The following is a 14866-nucleotide window of genomic DNA, read 5'->3' as shown; positions in this document are numbered from 1 at the left end:
AAGCCTCTAAGTAAAAAAAGAGAAAGAGAAAGATCTTGCTAGTCTCCTAGAAAAAAAAAAGAGAAAAAAAAATTAGGAGTATAACAAAGAGAGAAAAAAAAATGTTGTAAAAGAGAGCTAGATTTTTAAGTTAAAACCTTAGGGATTGTAAAAAAAAAGGAGTTAAAATCAAGGTTGTGGGCAGTTTTACTCTAGGGTGTTTTATAAAAAGAAAGTGAATCAGAAAAGGGTAGATCATCAAGAGTTAAGCTTTGTATGCCTCAATTGTTCTCAATATTAGATAGTTTTCACAACTGTCTAGCATTCCTTCTTTTGAGAATAAGACACCCAAAGATATTGTTTGAAACTACCTACCAAAAAGTCTTACCCTTGAAACCAATTGAGCTTGATTCACTTTCCACTCGCAAGAATTCGCCAAACACTTTAATGAATGTGAAAGAGATGTTCTTTGGAATTGCAAGTCTTTACTGTTAGCTGGAGGATGAACTAGATCGATGCATGGTGATAAGCATAGAAAAATATTTGTAACTATAGAAAAATATTTGTAAGTATGTTGATTGATCTTAGCACCGTTAAACTATCTTTATGGACTATAGCTTGAATCCTTCGCTTAGTACTATAAGGTTATGAGTCCCCATTTTTGAACCTCATCCTCCTACTTCCTTGCTAGAGGACTAGCAAGAGATAAGTTTGAGGGTGTGATAACTCTCTAATTTACATGTTTTAGACACCTTTTTGTCCATATTTTGCATTATATATACCCTAACTTTAGCATTTTTAGGTCCTTAACCGTAGAAATTTTCATTTAGGCCATTTAGGGTGCTGCATTCTTGCATTTGTGCATTTTGTATGAAAATAGGTGCTTTGGAGCCCAAAATGGAGAAGAATGAGGTAAAACCTGAGCATGTACCCGAAGGAGTGATCATGCAAGAAGAACAGTCTGAACCTCAACCCGATCAAAGAGGATCTAAGAACAGGAAGAACAACCCGAAGCCCTACCCGAGGAACTACCCGAACTTGGACCTCGTGCACTGCCTCGAGCAGACCTTCGGGCAGAACTGAGCAGCTAGGTTAAAGGGGTTTCCATATATAAACCCCCCCCCTTTCTTCTTCTCGAGGGGACGCCGCAGACACAAAAAACACAGAGAGCGAGAGCTTCTGAGAGAGCGAGAGAGAGCGATTCAAACATCTTTTCTACTTTGTTTAGATTCGATTTTACTTCTTTTGCATTTCTTTTTAGTTTCGATTATGTACTCTATTACTTTTATCTTATTTTCAACACAATGCAATTTTCATTCATTTGTGTTTTTATGCTTTTTACCATGAGATCTGAGTAGTGAATCAAGGTTTCTAAGGATGTGATAGATAAATAAGTGTTCTTGATTTGTTAGGATGTCTTAGCTTGAATGTTTATTTTATAGAAATTCCCTTCTAGATTGGTATTCTTAATGTTATTTTCAGACTGAGAGGTTGAGATTAGATCTAGGGTGTTTTGCCATCGAGAGATGTTGTTGAAATGCTTGAATCAATCAATGCTAGAGATTTACCCACTTAGCCTAAGAGATTAGATGTGTAAGGAGTTTATTGACAATAATGAATCGGATTTTAATGTCTGCTTAGTCATGTTTCTCCAACGAGAGTTGGGTAGGGGAGTGACTAAGGTTGATTGTTTATATCACGAGAGTGTTTTAACAAGGTTTAGAGGTTCATTGTCAAGGGAATATTTGCTTGAGCCATGTAGGACATCCCAATTCGATCAGGAGCACTTATGAGTCGATTACCCCATCCTTAGGAGCTTTCGCATCTTGATTGTTTAGTTTTAATCTATAACTCGACCCCTTACCCGAACTGGTACTCGATCACTAGCTTCGTGTATACCTTCGAGCTGTTCGTCCTTGTCTTCTTGATCCGATCTTCCACCCGATCCTGTACCCGAATGCTTGCATCGAGTACTTAGGTCGTGTGGTTCTTGTTCTTTTATTTACTTTTACTTACTTTAGGTTGTTAGAAATCCCCACTATTGCTTGGCTTGACTTGCATTGTTCTGATCATATCTTATCTGCTAGCATAACAACCATTTGGATTGATAACCCTTTGTACTACTACTGCATAAGGAATTGATACCCTGGGTGAAAATCCTGTTATCACTATGTCCGCCACTAGAAGAGTGTCATATGTAATTTTCCAAAAGAAATGCTGCGTTTTAGGTGCAACGTGAAGTTTCCATGCATTAGCTATTAAATCTGTACATGTTGGGCCACATTCGACCTATTCGACCATTTCCCTTGCCAACCCATAACCTGATTTTACCGAATATTTCTCGGATCTATGTCATACCAACTGATATGGTTTAAAAGACTTGCTTATAGCCAAACTCCGAATAATCTGAATATCTGTCGGATCCATAAATTCATGAAGTAGAGGCAAGTGCCACTTTTTAGTGACCAGATTGATTAATTAATTAACCCTTAAATTTGTATGTAATAGCCTAATCCTACCATTCGTTGGGCAAGAGTGTTGATCAGAAATCCAAGAATCTTGCCATATCGAAATATTATACCTAGATCATACTGTCCACCTTGCACCATGCTCTACTAAGCTTTTAGTCAAAAAAAAAATACTTTTTCAACCAAACGACGGGAAATGTGGCATTTTGGCTAATCAATAAATGATATTTGTTCCTAAAATACCTACTATGCAGCACTCGAGCAAAAAAGGAATTCAGGTATTGAATTAATCGCTAATACTGGCTAGTGAGCATCACATCGTTGAATTTATTCATAGCTCGACAACCAAGCTTCTACTACTTTTTTCTTCACACAACTTATCCCAAGCCACCCAATGTAATCTCTGATCCTTATCATTGGAGCTCCACTAAAAATTTGATATGGCGCTTATTAATTTAGATGTCAAAGCCTGAGAAAGATTAAAACATGACATAACATAGGTTGGGAGAGCCAAAACAACTAATTTAATTAATATCTCCTTCTCACCTTTCGTTAGATATTTTGCCAACCAAGCATTCACCCGATCATTCATTCTGTCACGAACATAACTGAAAACCTTATTTCTTTAACTTTCAAGGCTTTTAGGGATACCCAGATAGAAGCCTATATTCCCTTCTTTAGAAATACCAATTATATTTTTTAGCTGCGTTCTACATTTGTTTGATACTTTCTTCCCAAACAAGATAGATGATTTTGCAAGATTGACCTTTTCTCTCCAGGCGTTACTTTGATTACCTCCATGGCAGTCCAAATTATTATTTTTTTTTTTTTACGTGGTTTCCTTCTCGTTTAACTGTGAGTTTTTTTTACTTGTTTCGTTGGAAGTTCAGTTTACAAAAATGATCATAAGAGGTTGTGACTAAGAAATTTGTGAGAAATTGAAGAATTGACGTTCGGCTTATATTTTCCGGTAAAGATTTGATTCACTAGAATCATAGACTTTGATGGTAGGTTGAAGTTGGCGACATTAGCTCTTCTCCTAAAAAATGTGCTTTTCTCTCTTCTCATTATATATATAAATTAAGTTCTTGAATGTTTGATGTTTTTGAAGTAGTTTTTGGCTTTAGTTTTTATAATAATTTATTTTATATCTATTCATGATTTTGAAAAAATAAGTTCTCCTAAACATGATAGAGAATCTAGTAGTTAAGTATTTTAACAAATTTTCAAAGAAAAAATAAAAATTCATATATTTTGGGTTTCTCCCTCCAAAAAATATCGATCACATATATATAAATTTTTTGCTTATTTGTTTTTGCCAAAAAATATAATCCACCAACATTAAACCAAAACTAAATAAACTACCAATCAAGCTTTTAAGAAAACTAATATTTATATCAAAAATCAAAAACCAGAAAAATCTAAATCTAAAAACTAAAACCAACATTAAACCAAAACTAAATAAACTACCAATCAAGCTTTTAAGAAAACTAATATTTATATCATAAACCAGAAAAATCAAAATCTAAAAACTAAAACCAAAAATCAAAATCTAAAGTTAAGTATTTTAACAATTTTTCAAAGAGAAAATAAAAATCCATATATTTTGGGTTTCTCCCTCCAAAAAATATCGATCACATATATATAAATTTTTTGCTTATTTGTTTTTGCCAAAAAATATAATCCACCAACATTAAACCAATACTAAATAAACTACCAATCAAGCTTTTAAGAAAACTAATATTTATATCAAAAATCAAAAACCAGAAAAATCAAAATCTAAAAACTAAAACCAAAAATCAAAAACCAAAATCCGAAACCATTTTAAAAACTACAAACATTCATGGCCTATATTTTCTAATTAATAAAATATAATATAGTATAATAGAAATTTTAACAAAATTAAAAGATGTCAATTCTTATCTATTTGTTCCGATTACGTAAGGGGAAAATGAAAAGAAGTAGAGAGAAAGGCCAAGGAAGAGAACAATAGGGTAATAATGGCTGTGACTGATCATGTTTGCTTCTAACTTCTATTTTGCAACCGTTTAACTGTGCTTTTTCGCGGTCATCTCCATCATAGGGATTTATATCGCCGTTTCATGACCTGCAGCTGCCGCCAGAGATGAGATAGGATAAATACTGATGATGTAAGGGGTTGACGTGAGAGAGAGAGAAAGGAAAAAATTGAGATATGTTGGTTTGAATTGCTAGCGACGAATCGGTTGTTAGGATGTGGTCTCACACTCTCACTACACTGTCTCCTCGCCGTTCTCCTTGTTACCGTCAGTCACGGCAGGTCTAAAGTTGCATGTCGTATTTATAATACGTTCAGCCAAGTCGGACTCTCGTTCAACAGCCAATCACAAGAAGAGTTTCTTTTATTCTTCAAAAATACAATTATTACGTTTCTTTCTCAAAAGTATCCCTAGAAAATATATTTAAAATACAATTATAGTTTTGAATGTTTAAACTTTCGTTTTATGGTATTTTTGAAAAACAACTTAGTTTATTAGTATTTTAAGGTATTTTAATACTTATTTCTTACCTAGATTATTGAATTCATTTCAAATGATTTATATGGTTTGTACCAGATGATTCGATTAACATTAGTTCAGCTCTGGCAACACCCGGATCCCAAGCATGCTCATCTAATCAAGCTCGCTAATACATTACATAAGTTAACTTTATACACAAACATAAAATTTTCATAACGATGCATATCGATGGTTTCAACACTTCAACTCGGTACCTCTATAGTTGATACTCTTATTAATAACTATGTAAGGTAAATCCAAAGCATACATAGTTATAGAAACACAATTGTAGAAAAAAAACGAGGTGAAATGACTTTAACGCAACATACTTTTGGCTGAGGCAATGGAAGCGTCGACAATGCGGAGCCATGCGCGACGCAAAGGACAATCAAAGAACATAAGTATTAGAAGGCCTATCAGTGTGGTTAAATAAGTTGAAACAATACTAAAATAGAATGCCAACATGTCGAATGGGGCTTCATCAACTTCTTCTTCTCCTTCATTTTCTGATTCCTTTGAGCTCTTCTTAGCCTCACAACTTCTTTTGGTCGGTGGTCCACAAAGAAGGGGATTTCCCAAGTAGCTGTTCTCGCTAAAGGTATTAAATTGCATTCCTTGGGGAATGATTCCAGATAAATTATTATAAGATACATCCAAGACAACAAGAGAAGAAAGGCTGGTTAGTTGGTGAGGAATTATTCCTTGTAATATGTTATGCGAAAGATCAAGGCTCTTAATATCCTTGAGATTGGAGAAGCTGGATGGTATGGAACTTGAAAAGAAGTTACGAGACAAATTCATGACTCGTAGTTTTGTAAGATCTCCAAGCTCTGCTGGGATAACCCCATGTAATTCATTGCTTGACAGATCCATTCCATACATATAATCAAGCACTTTATTGGTGAACTCAGTTGCTCCAAAATAAGTATCATACCTTCGCTTAGTTGCAAATTTAATTTCAATGCCTTGAAAACTAGAGGATATTACCTCGAATTCCTTTACCACAAATGTAGACTCGTAAAATTTGAACGGAGTAATCTTCCATATGGCTGTACCTATATTGAAATTTGTATCTTCTCGTCCAAACGATAAATTATATAGGCATGAAGGTATGATGCCATTGAGCTTGTTATCTGAAAGATCTAAAAGTCTGATTTTGCTCAAATCACACAGCTGTCTTGAGATTGATCTTGTTAAATTGTTTCCCCTCAACAAAAGAATATATATGCTCTCGGTATTGACAAATTCTGGAATACTCCCAGAAAGTTTAATGTTCCGTAGATCAAGTATTTGGACATGTTCCAACAACGTGTCAGGAATAGGTCATGTGAGGTTGCTGTCGTGTAGAAACAATTTTATCCCAAACTCCCCACCAATATGTGACGGTAGAGATCCAGATAATATGTTTCCAGATAGGTCAATAAGTGAAAGAAAGCCAATGGACATCAAAGATGATGGTATTGTACCTTCTAAGAAATTGTTTGATATCGATAAGATAGTGAGACGAGATAAGTTAGACATCCAACCTGGAATAGCCCCCGTGAAAAAATTGTTGGACATGTCAAGAACTGATAATGTAGTGTTGGAGCTAAGCAAACCAACTCCGGTCTTCCCTGTAAATAAGTTGCTATCAATTCTCAACTCTTCCAGTGAAGTAAAGCTTGTTCTTCTTGGAAAAAAAATGGCCACTAAACTTGTTGTGAGAGAGTTTGAGGTGTTGAAGTGAAAAACACCCCGTGACAAAGCTTCTAGGGAGATTCCCAGAGAAGTTATTATAAGATAGATCCAGGAATGTCATGTTTACCATCTCACCCATAGACGATCCTATATGTCCTTGAAACCCATTATTTGAGTCGTTCATTTGTACCAGATTTGGAAACGCATGACCAATATTATCAGGGAATGGTCCACTAATATTGTTTTTTTTGAATAAAATGTAAAATTTATTCGAAAAAAAATAGTGTTTACATCAAGTGCAGCATGAAGTTAATATAGGTTTTTGAGAGGAAACTAGAAATTATGTTTACAAAATGTATTTCGAAATCCATCTAGTGGTGCACTCAGCGTGAACCCAACCACTCTGCCATACAGCAAGTGAGACCTCCTCCAAACCGAAGCGAGAGCAGCCTGTTGCGGACTTGTCTGTCAAGATATTTGATAAGCTGATCCGAAGATACTGGTGTCTTTCCATGACGACGTCTATTTCGCTCTTGCCAGAGCAAGTAGATCGATGCCTGGAAAGCATAGCGGAACAAAAACAGAGTTGCAGACCCCAAGGAAGTGTCCACAAGTAGATACATGTTACTATCCCAATCTGTCGAGAATTTAGTCATGACTAACTTAGAGATGAGACCGGTCCAAACTGCTGAGGAGTAAGGACATGCGAAGAAAAGATGATTGTGGTTTTCTTGCAATGCATGGCAGAAGGAACAAGAAGCGTCGACCCGTGAATTCCAGCACAACATACGGTCCCCCATTGTCAAACGGTTCAGCGTGGCGATCTAGACAATAAAGGAGTATTTGGGTGTGGCTTGGGAAAACCAGACACCAGCAGCCCATGGTTTCCTCTGTCCTGAGATCCGGGTCTGTTCCCAAGTTTCTCTGGTGCTAAATTTGGCCTTAAAACAATCCCCGTTACCCCGCCAAAGGACCACGTCCTCTGTTTCCAGTAGTCCTCTGTTTCGAACTGACGTGAGAACCATCTCTAATTGATTCAGGTATTCGACTCGATGGTGTCGTTGTCTATGAGTGAGTGCCTCGGCTACAATTGCGTGGAGACCAATCCCCATATCAATAGTACCACGCGATCCTACAAGTTTGAATAAGCAGCCGAGTGGCGACCAATTATCATGCCAAAACGAGATGTGTTTTCCATTATTTACCTCATACCGAACAAACTCTACGGCTAAAGCTCGATATTTGAGTAGCTTTCTCCACATCCAAGAACCGGAGGTACTATTTTCTTGAAGAGACCAGAAGGACCCCTGTTTGAGTAGATAAGTTCGAAGCCAGGCCACCCATAAGGAGTTCGACGATAACATTCGCCATATGAGTTTCAAACAGCTCACCTTGTTTGCTTCTTATAGAGAACGCAGACCCAAACCACCCTCTTCCTTCGGCATATAGACATCAGACGACAAAACTTTAGCTTTTTTTGCATTTAGAGAAGGACCTGACCACAAGAACGCATAGTACATACTGTCTATCTCCTTTGTACAAGCTGTTGGCAAGTGGAAAGCTGACATCCAAAAGTTTGTGAGACTGTGGATGACTGAACTGATGAGCTGAAGACGCCCCACAAAAGATAAATATCTCCCTGTCCAACTGCTGAATTTTTCTCTAATGCGTTCCAGTAACGGTGTATAGTCAGAGGTTGACATACGCTTGGTTAGAAGCGGTAAGCCAAGATAACGGACAGGAAGGGTTCCTGATGCAAATGGGAATGAGTGTAGGATCACATCTTTTTCACTGACTGTGACTCCAGCCATATACAGTGTAGACTTTTCAAGGCTAATATTCAGGCCGGAAAAGCCTGCAAAGTCATGAAAAACCTGAAGAATACCCTCAATAGACGTCTTAGTCCCATCAGTGAATACCAATAAGTCATCTGCGAAGCACAAATGTGTGAGACTGATATTCTTACATCAAGGGTGATAACCAACTCGCCTATCCTTAGCTGCTTTATCAAGCATTGCAGACAAAACTTGCATGCACATCACACATAGATAGGGTGACAAGGAACAACCTTGTCTCAACCCTCTTACACTGCGGAAAAGTCCTGACAACTCACCGTTTACTTGAACGGAGAAGGAAGCCGTGGTAATACAAAGCTCAATCCACTTAATAAACTGCAACAGAAAGTTCAGAGTGTGGAAAATACTAATAAAAAATGACCATTGTACCGAATCGAATGCCTTAGCGATATCAATCTTTATGGCACTTCGGGGAGACACAATATCCTTATGGTAATTGGCAACTATCTCTGAGGCAAGGAGGACATTCTCCATTAAAAGCCTGTCCTTGACGAAGGCGGATTGGTTAGAGAGATAAAAGCAGGCAGCAGTCATTTAAGCCGGTTGGCAAGGAGCTTGGAGATCACCTTGTATGTCACATTGCAGCAAGAAATTGGTCTGTAATCCTTCATCTCTCTAACCTCTTTCTTCTTAGGAATAAGTCCTAGAATGGTAGTATTGACGCCCTTTGGTAAAAAACCAAACTTAAAGAAAGATTGGACCGAAGCAACAAAATCATTCTTAATGACAGACCATGTCTCCTTTAGAAACACCACATTATAGCCATCTGGACCAGGACTTTTGTCCTTTGGCATAGAGAATAAGACATCTCGTATCTCAGCCTCCATTACATCCTTCACCAGCATAGTTTGATCCGATTCTGAGCAACGATAGGGCAGCAAAGCCAACAGCTCATCCGCACCGAGAGACTGGTAGTTTGACAGCCTATGGCCAAGAAATTCACGAAAAAAACTCTCTGCTTCCTGCTTTATTGTCTCTTGTGTATCTGCAAGTCTGCCATCCGGACACTGAATCTCTTTTATCACATTTCTTGCTTCCCGGGCCTTTGCTGCACGGTGAAATGCCCTGTTATTTCCATCGCCGACCTTAAGCCAGTGCAGTTTGGATTTCTGTTTTAAAAACTTTTCCTCCAACCCTGAAACAAACAGCCATCTACTATAAGCAACTGCCTCTCTTTGCATTATCTAGTCTGTAGGATTTTGCAGGGTGTCAATCTGACAGGTACAAAGATGCTCAAATGCATCTTTAGCTCGCTTTTCCAAATTACCAAGGCGATCTCTACTTAGTAACTTGATATGTGGTTTCAGTGCTTTTAATTTTTTTGAGAACCGATACATTGCGAAAGTTGAGTGATGTAACGGTTCAGAGCCATCCCAAAAATCTTTAACCATTGGCAGAAATTTTTCATCATCTACCAAAGCATTACAGAACTTAAATGGCCGTCGCAGTTTAGGTTTGTCTCCCCCAATTGTTATGCGGCATCGTAGGTGATCAGAGCATCCTCCTGCCTCAAACACACCGTAGGACTGTTGATACTCAAGGAGCCAAATATCATTAACAAGAACCCTATCATGTTTTTTACAAATGAGACCAAACTCACGCTTATTACACCAAGTGTACATCGGACCATGAGATTGCAAATCACTAAAGGAGCAATGCTGCACCACCTCTTGAAAGTCATGCATCCCCGGTGACACCATAGGCTGGATATCAGAGAGTGAATGCTCACCTTCAAAATTTCATTAAAATCGCCAAAAACCATCCATAGTTTATTACGGAACAATAGAGAGTCTTGATGAAATTTCAAATCCTCCCACAACACTTTTCTATCATCAACACCATTTGCTGCATATACAAACGAAACAAAAAACTCCTTCTCAGCACCTTCCAGCAGGACGGAGCAAGTGATCACCTGACTACTTGTGTAACAAGGCGTAAGACGGACACTGGAATTCCATACCACCCATATCCTTCCTCTTCGATTGAAAGTGTAATTTGTTAAATAGGACCAATCAGGAAAAACTGAAGCAAGAATAGCTGCAGCTTTTGTTTCCTTTACCCTTGTTTCCAAAATACAACCAAACTGAAAATAACCCCTCTTAACCCAATCTCGAACTACGCAATGTTTTGACATTTTGTTGAATCCGCGAACATTCCAAAAGAAATTCGACATAAATTAATGTTGGGTACCCGACTTACTCGGGTCGCGTTGAGGCTGAGTAGAAGGGTTGCTAACATATTTATGAGATATCTTCGAAGCACGTGGGATTGATTCTCTTAGGGTTACAGTAGGTTTAACTCCACGTCCATTTGTCCCCACTGCAGGCACAACAGACACCGGTGCAGTTGAAGGTAGAACAGGAGGAACAGCGATAGAATCACCAACATGTGTTGAAACAGGTGGAGCTGCCTCCTTTGCCCGAACAACATCCTCCTCTGCCTCATCTTCATCCCCCTCACTCAAAACCGAGTAGGAGTTAGATAACAGAGGTACCTCACCAGTCTGCACCAGCGTATTCTATTTGTTCGGACTAGACATAGGCTTATGACCGGTTTTCCGTGGAGTTATCCACTCCTGAGCTTCCTCTGTCTCCATGGTTTTAGTAACATGAGCATCAACCGTCCCCAAAACTACTTCTGTAGATTGGTTTATAATCTCCTGAGCAGGAGCGTCTGCAGTCCCCACTATCTCTGTCTCCTTCACCGCTAGAATCGTTGGAACAACCTCTGATTCAGTTGGCAAAGCAGTTTTCAGACAGGCAGCCTGCAAATGTCCCCATTTGCGACACTGACTACATTGAGGAGGTAGCCAAGGATAATAATATTTGACCACAGTATCTAACTCCCCCTCCTCTTCTCCAGCCAAGTGGTATTCAACGGGTAAGGTTTTAGTGAGATCGGCCTCAACCAGAATTTGTGCTTCGTCAAAACTTGAGCATGCCTCTGTTTTTGGATGTAAACGTATAGGTGTACCCACTGCACTTGACAAAAACTGCAACCCCTTGTTAGTAAACATGGTGTGTGGTATATTCTTCAATACAACCCACAATAGAACAGACTTCAGCGCTGGTTGTGCCTCCTCAGCGAAAGGCGTCCATTTTGAGAGGATCATTGGAAGACCACCTATGTTCCACATTCCCCGGTTTAAAATTCTGTGCCTGGTACTCTCACTGCACACACGAAATTTAACAGTGAAGTCGTTAACCACAATGACATCAATGAGTGAAGATTTATCTCCCAATCTCCAAATTTTATTGACTATCATGTGAATCTTCCCCAAATGGGGAGCCTTTGAATTAAGAAACTTTCCGATGACAAAATCTTCCCACAGTGGTTTCCCATCAACAAACACATCCCTGGGAACCACGACACGCTGCTTCCCCTCAATCTCTGTTACCACAAACGCTTGTTTCATGAATTTGTGCTTCTGCGCCGCCTTCAGCCATGGCTTTTGACCCAAACCCAAACCCTTTGAAACTGTGGTTGCGGCTCCATCCTGGGAGGAGCCTAACTCTTCTGATAAAACCTTAACCGAACTCCCTTGACTCCCCTCTACATCCAAAGGCAGAGCCAGATCCAACCGTGGTTTACCGGACTCAGTAGTCCGAGGCGGCTGATCCGCCGTAACCATCAAACTTGATAGCCAAGGAAAAAACCCTAATCGCCTTTGTAATCGCCCTCCAAGTGAAATTTGTTTGCATACGAAGAATTTGGTCCACTAATATCATTCACTGAAAAATCCAAGAACTGCAAATTATGCACTATTGTAGGCATCTAAAAGATAGTGAATAAATTGTTCTGCAAATGTAATACTTCAAGTGTCGGATTATTCGCCAACAGCCAGGTAGGAACATTTCCGGATAATATGTTCCTCGATAGATCAATTAGACGCAAGTTCTTCTGGTACAAGAGAAAGAAAGGGATTTTCTTTAAGCTGCAAACTTGTAGTACAACAACACTCAGTTGAAATTTTGGCACCAAATTACTCTCTGTTTTGATTTCTGATGTTGATGAAAGTTTGAACACCCTAAGCTTTGTTAGGTTGGAGAGCAGATTATTCTCTTTTGTGAAGTTGTTATCTAATAATGATAGATACTCGAGGGACTCAAGGCTGTTGAAACTAGATGGTAGATTTCCACTTAACTGGTTGGATGAGAAATCAAGAACCTGTAGCTTGTTTAGTCTACCAAAACAAAGAGAAATCTGACCCACAAAATAATTTCCACGGAGATTGAGCTCTTGCATATTCTTCATTTCACAAACTACTGCAAAAAAAAAAAAAAGTAGTTTGGAAAACAACAAGATATTGTGAATAATAGAAGTAATTGTATTTGTCTCGATAACTCTAGAGACATTTCTTATGCATAAAGAGAAAGATTAAAAATAAAGCTTGCCTTGCAATTCCATTATGCTAGAAAAAAAGTTGTAACTTAGATCCAGAGCTTCTAGCATTTTTAAATGATTCAACCCTACCGGAAGACAAAGAGACACAAAGCAAGACAACTATAATTATTATGTATATGACAACATGAATAAACGTGTTATGAAATTAAATCTATAGATGGATAGTGGTGATTGACGTAGATGGTACCTAGCATGGTGCCGTTTAGTTTGTTCTTACTAAGATCCAACAGTTTCAAGTTTGTCAATTCTTTTATTTCTGAAAGATAGTCCAAAAAAATATAAGAATGATTACAACTAAAAGAAGAGATAGCAAATTGTAGCCATATAAAAACCAAATGAAATAACCAAACATACATCATTACTAAGTAGGTTACAAATAACATACCTTCAAAAGGGAAAGGGCCTTCCATAAAGCTGTCCTGAAGGGAAATACTTATAAGTGATGTAGCAGCATTAAGAAAAGGAAATATGTTGTTGTTGAATCTATTGTAAGAGAGATCCAGAATCTCCAGGTTCCTTAATCTCCTTAAGCTTCTATAACCTGAAAACGAAAAGCGTGTAAGCGAGTATAGAAAAAGTAACTAGTCCACCCTAATCACTTCAATATATCATATCATATATATTTTTTAACTGAATGGAATCAAGAGAGTATAGCTTATGGAATTTGGAAGAAATCAAGATTGACTGTTGGATGTAATTTTGTGTAAGTCGACATCAGCCACATATAATAAATCAATGCTTTGGATGAAGGTATTATAACCTTTTGATGCAGGGGAAAAATGTAACTTAAGTAGTTTCAAATCTTTAGAAAATGTTGTTTCCAAACATAGACCAAAACTGTAGTCTAGACTGTGAAACCCCAATATACCTCCAATATTATCAATGAAGCCATTGAGCCCTGCCAATATTTCCAGACTTCGAACCTCTTCAAAGGGATGTAGTAAAGAAAGATTTAGGAAACAATTTTCTTTCAAATTCGTAGCACGAATGGAAAGCTTGATTAGCCGCCTGCTTGTACGATTGCACATAATGCCCTCCCACAGGCAACAATCGCTCTTTGTGTCATTATTCCAAGTAGGGAAAACATAGTCCAAGTCCGGTTCTTGCGTAATTGACATCCAATATTTCTTTAGCTACAATAAAGCTTTTCTTTCTTTCTCAATGCAGATTTTGCATTCATGCAGCTGCCCCAGTAGCAATATCACCCATATCAAGTACTGGCCTAAGAAACGCTTACCTTCCATTGCAAATAACATTGAAAAAAAAAGAGAGAAGGAAATGTATTAAAATCCCTAGAAATTTGGGACTATGAGTTCAATGCAAATGCTTCCACGGTTATGAGAATTCAACAAGATATATATGATCCTCTCCATATATTTAGAAAAGTCGAAGTTCTGTGGCACATGTATGTGAGTGATCACTATTGTTTAGTTTGAGTTGTATGATATGCAGGGCAGTCGAGGTCGTTGTAGAAAACACCCATCATCGGATGCTATGTGTATGGCTTACAACTCATATTTATACCACGTGATAAGTCAGTCAAGTAGAAGACAAACTCAGTTGGGCCATTCGAATATGAACTTATTAAACAAGTAAACTTGCGACATAAGCACTAAAAAACGTTCTTTTAATATATAGAAGATAATTTAACCATATTTATCAAGCATGCCGATTGTAAAATCTTATTATAAGAAATTTGAATCTTCAAAATTAGTTGTTAACTTAAACGTTATATACTTTCTCTATTCCATTTTATAAGATCTTTTAGTTAAAAACACAAATTTTAAGAAACTACAAATATTGTACCATTGAACCAAATTCAACCAATAAAAAAAAAATACTGCAGAATTAAATGCTCAAAAAGTATTAAATTAATATTAAAATGTATAGAAACTTGAAAATATCTTATAAAATGGATCTTATATATTGAAAGAGAGAGAGTATA

The 14866-nt window shown here is 37.7% G+C and overlaps 1 pseudogene; it reads right to left on the bottom strand.

Moving 5' to 3' along the window:
- Nucleotides 1-5299: 5299 nt before the first annotated feature.
- Nucleotides 5300-14177, bottom strand: LOC104704542 (receptor-like protein 8; annotated as a pseudogene).
- Between the last annotated feature and the right edge of the window lie 689 nt (nt 14178-14866).

Source organism: Camelina sativa, chromosome 7 (assembly GCF_030686135.1).
Source record: "Camelina sativa cultivar CO46 ecotype springtype chromosome 7, ASM3068613v1".
NCBI classification, from domain to species: Eukaryota; Viridiplantae; Streptophyta; class Magnoliopsida; order Brassicales; family Brassicaceae; genus Camelina; species Camelina sativa.
Note: the sequence above shows the minus strand (reverse complement) of the source record. Positions and strands in the feature narration are given on the sequence as shown.